The following is an 8,354-nucleotide window of genomic DNA, read 5'->3' as shown; positions in this document are numbered from 1 at the left end:
GGGAGCGGGAGCGAGAACGCGGGCGAGCTTGCAGCCGCCAGCCGGCTCGGGCGGCGAGTGGCGCTGTTTCCCAAGCGCGCAGCTGGAATTTAAAGAGACAGGCGCGTCGCGGGTGTGGGGCCCTGGCCGGGAGAGGAGCACGCCGGACTCCCCAGGTCTCCGAACGCACTGGACCGAGCGACCCGGTGAGAAAAGTTTCCGACGCGGAGGCCAGCCCCAGCCGCCTCTCCAAACGCAGAACCCTGCTGCAAGGAGAGAGTAAGAGGGATTTCTCTTTCCCTCCCTTGGAGACCAGAGGGGAAGTGATTTGTATGCTCAACAAGTCTTACACCTATTTTCAGCCGCTCTGGTTTCCGTCCTTGTGCACCGACTCTTTTCATTGAAAGCACATAGAGACACATGGGATTCACTTCTCGTTTTTATGTCAGACGCTGAGCAGAGATGCAGAGGTTTGGAGGGAAGGTGGTGGCGGGAAGATACAGCTGTCGAATATCTTGAATAACCTTTTTTATTTTTTCTCTTCCTCTCTCAACCAAAGAAGCATCTCCGTTTCTCTCCCCCTCAGCCCTGGAGGACAGGCTGGAAGGTAAATTGCAACCTCTAGTCCTGCGTCATCTGACACAGCACCTTCCCACCGCAGGCACCTTCCCTCTGAAGCTATGAAGGGGAACTGCTTCTGTTGAGAATAACCAAGAATCTAGCAGGAAAACAGCATCTAGTCCGGCCCTTCTCTATTCCTAGCTGAAAAGCATCTTTCAGTTGGCAGTTCTGACCCTGCTGTTGCAAATAAGGCTCGGATTTCTGCTCTTCCCAACATACAGCCCAAACAGAATGTGTGTGTAAATTTACATGGTTTAATGGCACCACGCATTTATTTGGAGCACCATAAATTATGATCCCATCCATTTATTTTGCCATTGTGGCCATGGCTTTTCACTGCTTTACTTATATACTTAGCCTCTAGGTGGTACCTGTTCAAACCCAAATTTTTCCAAGGGGTGGAGAGGAGGCAGTAGGGGACCTCCCTGTGGTCCTGTCTACATCAACCAAACTGACTCCTCAGTCACTCTTGCATAGGGTAATAGATGTGCTTGGTACTCCATCCGGTTGGCAAAATGTACTCTCAGGAGGAATGAATCTACCTCAAGCATCAACACCGTGTGGGCAGTAGTCACATATTATCATCTATCTTACACCTTATATAGTTCCATGTGCCCTGCACACAGCAAGGATGCTACATTCTAACTCCAGTGTCTTCACTTTTCACACTTTAGGTATAATAGTTACATGTTTATTTGTCTGCTTGCTCACTAGACTGGGTGTGTTAAGGGCGGGGACCGTAGCTATTTTTTTTAAAAATATATTTTATTGATTTTTTACAGAGAAGAAGGGAGAGGGATAGAGAGTTAGAATCATCGATGAGAGAGAAACATCGATCAGCTGCCTCCTGCACACCCCCCACTGGGGATGTGCCCGCAACCAAGGTACATGCCCTTGACCGGAATGGAACCTGGGACCCTTGAGTCCGCAGGCTGACGCTCTATCCACTGAGCCAAACCGGTTAGGGCATGGGACCGTAGCTATTATCCCTGTAACCCCAAGTGCCTAGCACATTGGCCAAGATGTTTCAGCTCAATAAATGAGGATTTGGGGTGGGATAGAGGGAGAGGAAGAAAGAAGACATTTGGGGTTGTTGATGATTGTGCTGATGATCAAAGACAAAGGAGAGAGTAACACAAGGGAAGCTGGTAATAACATTAGAACAGAGGAAAGTGAGAGGATTATTATTTTTGATTCCTAGTATGTATCAGATACCAGGTTAAATGCTTTGCATGTTTGGCGCAGACTGCATGTTTGTGTCCCCGCCCCCGAATTCAAAATTCATATGTTGGAACCTCGTCCCCAACGTGATGGTATTTGAAGGTGGGATCTTTGGGAGGTGATTCGGTCGTGAGGGTAGAGCCTTCGCAAATGGAATCTAGTGCCCTTGTAACTGAGAGCTCACGCCCCTTCCTGCCTGCGAGGACATGAGGACACGGTGAGAAGAACCAGAACCCTTGTCCTCATCAGACACCAAGTCCGCCAGTGCTTTGATCTTAGACTTCCCAGCATCCAGAACTGTGACAAATAGATGTCTGTTGTTTAAGCCACCCAGTCTCTGGTATTCTGCTATAGCAGCTCGAAAAGATTAAGACAATGTTACCGCATCTATTCCTTAAAGCAACTCTGCAAGATAAATATTACATGGCATACGAGAAATTGAAGACATGGAGAAGTTAAGCAGCTTTCTCAATATCACACAGCTGTTTGGTGGCTGCTGTGGAGCTAAGGGGGCGGGGGGAGGATATGCTTTACTATAAGTAACACAAAGGCAGTTTCCACAGGTATAAATGATATGAATGTGGATCTTGTAAATGTTCACAAGTGTTTGGTTACTCTGAAGAAGATCACTTGACCTCTTAGTCTCCTCCCCTCCAGAAGGGGGTCTGCCTTATGGGCAAGGGTAGGACCTTTTTGGCTTCATTTTATTTTTATTTTTGTTAATCCTCATCCGAAGGTATTTTTCCATTGATTTTTAGACAAAGTGGAAGGGAGGGGGAGAGACACAGAGTGAGAAACATCGCTCAACTGCTCGCTGTGACATGCACTGACCACCAGGGGGCAGATAGTTGACTGGTAGGTTAGCTTGCTGCTGGGGTCTGCCTGATCCGGACTGAGTGAGATGGGCTGGACACGCCCTGGAGCCCTCCCTCAGTCCCTCCCAGCTGGCCAACCTCCCGTGTCCCTCCCCGGCCCCCGTGGGGACTCAGCCTGGCCTGCACCCTCTCAAAATCCGGGTTGAAGAGACCCCCCCCACTGCTAGTGCATGAATTTTGTGCACCGGGCCTCTAGTTTTACTATAATAGAGATAAACATTAACTTGCAAGAAAATATGTGAATAAATTAAAAGGGTGATAAAATTATTCATACTCCCTTTAGACATTTGTCCAAGTAATATATATGTATAGCTTTCTACAGAGATTCTGATTTATTTGGACTGGGATGTGGCCCAAACAAAAATGAGTTTGTTTGAAAGTGAGTGGAGTTTATGGACATCTGGGATAAGTCTTCAATTAAAAATTTAGCTAATTTACTATAAATATACCAACTTGCATAGCTAAGGAAATAGTTCAGTATAAACTTGGGAACCATGCAATGACTGTACAATAAATCAGGAATCCTCTATAGGAATGTTTGTTTTCCTTGAATGTTGTGTCCTTTGCTCAGGATTATGCTAAAAATCATGAAATTCTTACAGCTGGAGGGAATCTTTAGGGCAGTGCTTCTGAGTTTTAGCTGCATATTGGAATCACTCTCAAGCAAATATAAATTTTTGCACCGCAAACCAATTCTATTGGCACCCTGAGGCCTGGCATCTGGGCTTCAGGGTGTTTACAACCTGCCGGGTGGTTCTAATAGGCACCCAGGATTGAGGACCACATCTTTTGTGATGACTTGGCGTGAACTTCAAACCCAGCTGCTCCTAAAATCCCCTGGGAAATTTTAAAGGCTCCCGTGCCCACACCCACCTGGTATGGAGTGTGGCCTAGTCCTTTCTATATTTTAAAGTAACTCCAGGTGATTCTAACGTTGAGCCAGGGTTGAGAATCACACCATTTTTTTACCAAAACGGAGTCCCCAGAGCAGCAATATCGGCATTACCTTGGAACTTGTTAGAAATGCCAATTCTCACTCCCACCCCAGACCTACTGAATCACAAATGCTGGGGTGGGGTAGCACTCTGTACCTCAGCGAGTCCTCCTGGTTATTCTGACCTGCTCTACAGATAGGGGACCACTGCCTTGTGACTTAGCACCGGTACTAATGGCATCATTCTCCTTTAGAACTAAGGAGTCAGCCTCATCTCCAGCAAACACCTGTGGAGCCCCTACTGCGGTGGTTCCAGCCATCATTTCTAACAACTTTCCAGGTGCTGCTCAAGCTGTGGGTCCAGGGATCACAGAGAACCATCGTCCCATTTTGTGCCAGGCCCTCGATTAAGTACTGAGATTTGTTTTACTTCTCGTTTTTAAAGGAACCTATTCCAAAGTAAAACCAAAGTATTGTGGCTCCATCAAATTTACAAAAAGGAAATTTTTGTACCCAATTCCCTAGACAAAATACCACGTGCGGGCGCGCACATACAGTGTGATTGAAACTTCGTGGCCCATGCGCAGAAGTCGGTATTTTGTGGAAGAGCCACACTGAAGGGGCCAAAGAGCTGCATGTGGCTCGTGAGCCGCAGTTTGCTGACCACTGCCCTAGAGTAAAATAGTTAGGTAAGGATTGTGTGTGTGATATATTTTTTGAGCTACTCTGACTTACTTGGTGAGAAAGACCCTCGGCATGAGAACTAAAAGCTAGGGGCACCGTGGTTATGGATGTGATTGTAAAATGTTCCTTTACTGTACTGGGCTGTAGAAAAACTTCAGGGGGAAAAGGACGATCCCTTCTTCCCGCAAACCCAACCACCAGCTCCAGGGCCTAAGAAAAGAGATGATGAAAAGTGTGTCTTCTCCGACTACACAACTGAGCCCATTTGCCTTCCCAAAGGGGCTACTCTTCCCTCTGTAGTTGTTTTAAGAAGAAAGAAAAACATGGTCATTGTCAAAAGGCAAATACTGTTCTTCTTGGTGCCGTGGTGTGAATATAGCTGTGTAAACCCTGTCCATCCTCACCTTCCCCTGGTTCCCACAGCTGGGCTTCCTTCTAGGGACAAGCACAGAAGCAGAGACCAGGGAAAGCACCGAAGCAGAGACTGTGTCACTAATCTTTGCCTCTAGTCAGGCAGCCACAGACAACCCCCACCCAGAGCACTCAAACTCACGCACCTCAGCCCTGAAATCTCCTTTCATCCTTTTAGCTGCTTGAATTGATTTCAGGCTACCAGCCTGCATCCTTGAGGAAGGATCTTTGGGGGATAAGATCTTTTTTACAGTTTGAGACCCTGCCTCTACTTGGCAATTGCTTTTGGAAAAGTTCTGAGGTAGACTGCTAAACTGCATTTTCTTTCTGCGCCTTCTGTAGGATCAATGGCATGTCTCTGCTTTAACAGGCAGGAGCTCCAGGGAGAAGACCCTGCAAGAGCTGTGAGTGGCCAGCCAAAACTCAGGTGCTGAATTGCTGACAAGAGAAGAGGCTTGCGAAGAGTGAGCAACCAGCCTGGGTGCGCCTGTGCTTTTCAAATAGCCACAGTGTTAATTACTACAGCAGCTACTGAGCGACTTACTCCAGAAAGGTCTTAGGGTCTGAATGAAGTCTCCTTCTGCCAAAGCCAGAGGAAATAACAGCCACCACCAAACTGCAAAATGTCAGCCTAGATTTCTTTTCCTAGACATATTCACTTAAATAAGCAGTGCAGCTTCAAGAGATGTAATTAAGTTGCTTAGGTGAACAGAGAACAGCAATAAATGGCCTTTAAAAAAATATCGATTGCTCCCTGGCTGGTTTTGGTTCAGTGGATAAAGCGTCAGCCTCTGGACTGAAGGGTCCCGGGTTTGATTCCGGACAAGGGCATGTACTTCGGTTCCAGGCTCGATCATGGGAGGCAGCCAATCCATGTGTCTCTCTCACATCGATGTTTCTCTGTCTGTGTCTCTCCCCTTCCCTTCCACTCGCTCTAAAAATCAATGGAAAAAATATCCTCGGGTGAGGATTTACACACAAAAAATCAATTGTTAGGGGAAAATGTGAAGGGGACAAAAAGTAGATAATGATGATGAAAAGAAAGGACATATAAGAATAACTGGGGGAGTTGCTATGAGTGGCAAAGTGGCCTTCATTAGGGAAGTGTCAGTTATAGACAGACATCTGGTGTAGTTTCATTATGGAGTTGATCTCCTTAGGAAAAAAAATAATAAAATGCTAAAATTTCACATCAGAGGACTCTTAAAAATAGAGTAGCACCTGAATTTGAAAGTAGCAGTGAGGTTATATAAGAAAATGTCCCTGTTCTTAGGAGATTTCAGACGAACTTACACTGAAATGGCTACAAAAATAATAAATGCTTGCATAAGAATAAAAATGTGTCTGTTTCTTATTCTTATATAAGAATAAGAATGTGTATCCATATACATACATATGAAGAAAGAGGATGCAAATGGGACAAATGTTAAGGAGAGATGTATATAGGTGAATTGCAAGAGACTTTCAGCTTCTCTACAGTTTCATTCTTTTTAAGTAAAAAGTTTAATAAAAATGGATTAATAAAATTTCTGCAAAGTAAGCTACACAAAGGCACAATATAAGAAGAGCTTAAAATGAGAATCCTGAAAATAGGTTTCAGTCTGTTCTAAAAACCATTAACAGGATATTGGTGACCTGTTCCCCTCTGGTATCACAGTTATTGCATTAGCGATGTGGCCTGCACGTTTTAGCACATCATATATTCTAAGTAATGCAGCACGCTACCCTGTAACATGGTGACCCTCGTAATATTCTGCAAATTGGTTTCCAGACCACTCCCATCCCCCCTGTCTATACCCTTGGTTACTTACCTAGGAAAAACGAGCAAGACAGTCCAGCTTCAAGTCCTGCATTTCCACGCTCATCAGGGCTCAGGATCATATTCCTCTCTCCCCCAGACGCCTCTGGACAACCATCACTGTTGGTCTGGAGCAGTGGTTGGCAAACTCATTAGTCAACAGAGCCAAATAGCAACAGTACAACAACTGAAATTTCTTTTAGAGCCAAATTTTTTAAACTTAAACTATATAGGTAGGTACATTCAACTTTAAATTCACGGTTTTCGTCTTCCGTTTTTCTTTGCTGCTTCTTTTAGCCATCTCAGACAGGGCACCTAAAAAATGTTTCATTTTATAATAATAAAGCCACCAACACAAAAGAATTACAATTCTTAAACTGATGACAAAAATACCTGTAGGATTTGCAGCTGGTTGGAAAAATACAGGTAACTTTATGCTTCGAGTAGGACCTTTTGTCACGTGCGCGCGATTTGTGGACGCGACTAGCACTAACCACTGCACAATGAGGCTGCTGGCTGACCGGCTCACTCAACTCCTGCATGAATCGCGCTGCCTCCCCCGCGCTGTGTATCCAGTGGCCCACCTGTGCTGCATCTCCCATCGCGGGACCGACCGACCGACACCCCCCACTTCTTCTAACACCACTTCTTCAAAATAGACTCGCCCAGGCCAAAAACCGACTTCTGCACATGGGCCACGAAGTTTTAATCGCACTGTACGTGCTCGCCTGCACGTGGTATTTTGTGGAAGAGCCACACTCAAGGGGCCAAAGAGCCGCATGTGGCTCGCGAGCCGCCGTTTGCCGACCACTGGTCTGGAGAGCAACAGCACCAAGAACCTTCTCAAAGGACAGGTTTAAGAGCCATAAGCAGTTGTGAGCGCCTCAGAGGTACTCAGCTGAACAGCAGATTTGTAATTTTCTGTATCATGAGCAACGACAGGATTATAACCCTCTAGAAAATGTGGAGTGCACGGAACTCTTAAAACCATGATCTATCCAGATTATTAACGTGTGTTTCACCTTTACTTGTTTTCATGATTTTTTTATCCATAAAAATGTCCTTCCTTATACTACATTTAAATGAATGCTGATCCCACTGACCCACGCTGAGGTTCACGCTAAAAACCCTGCAACAAGCAATCACTGCTCGAGTCACACCTGCAGCATGAAAGAGGAGGAAGCTGGCACCTGCCCTAAGCTGTATGACTTAGAATTACCCAGCAGACACACATTCCCATAAATGACCAACAAAATAACACAATTCACCATCTGTATTCAATGTCTTCAAGGCAACTGTCCTATTTCTCTTAGAACAGGCCTATTTTCTAGGTGGTGGGGAGAAAAACAAATTTTTATTACCAGTAGTTGGTCAACCCTTACTTGTACAGATTCCTTATCTTTTGGGGAAAACAAGCAAATATGGAAGAAGTAACTGGCAAGAAAAGAAAATGGAACAGAGAATGACTTTTTTCTCCAACATGCCAGAGGCTATAGAGAAAAAATAAAGTTAGAAAAAGTTAATCACTCCTGACACACATTGAAGCATAAATCAAAATTCAAGGTGTGCTTGCTAGGTAGAGATGCCAAGAGAATGTTCTCCTTTCCTCACAGAAATGAAGAGTCGGGTAAAGGAGCTTCAATTTGAGTAGCTCAATATGTAAGGAGAAGAATTGTACATTTAGTAATTCTCCTCAGTGAATACAAAGCCACGCTCCCAAGGGGCACTCCATAAGTACAAAATAAGTCATAAATGGAAAGCTAGTGTCACCCCTCAGTTATTCAGCCCTGTAGCGAGTAACTGAATATGTGAAAAGTTCAGAAACATGAGA

This window comes from Myotis brandtii, unplaced genomic scaffold (genome assembly GCF_000412655.1).
Source record: "Myotis brandtii unplaced genomic scaffold, ASM41265v1 scaffold82, whole genome shotgun sequence".
NCBI lineage: Eukaryota > Metazoa > Chordata > Mammalia > Chiroptera > Vespertilionidae > Myotis > Myotis brandtii.
This window is presented reverse-complemented; position numbering follows the sequence as displayed.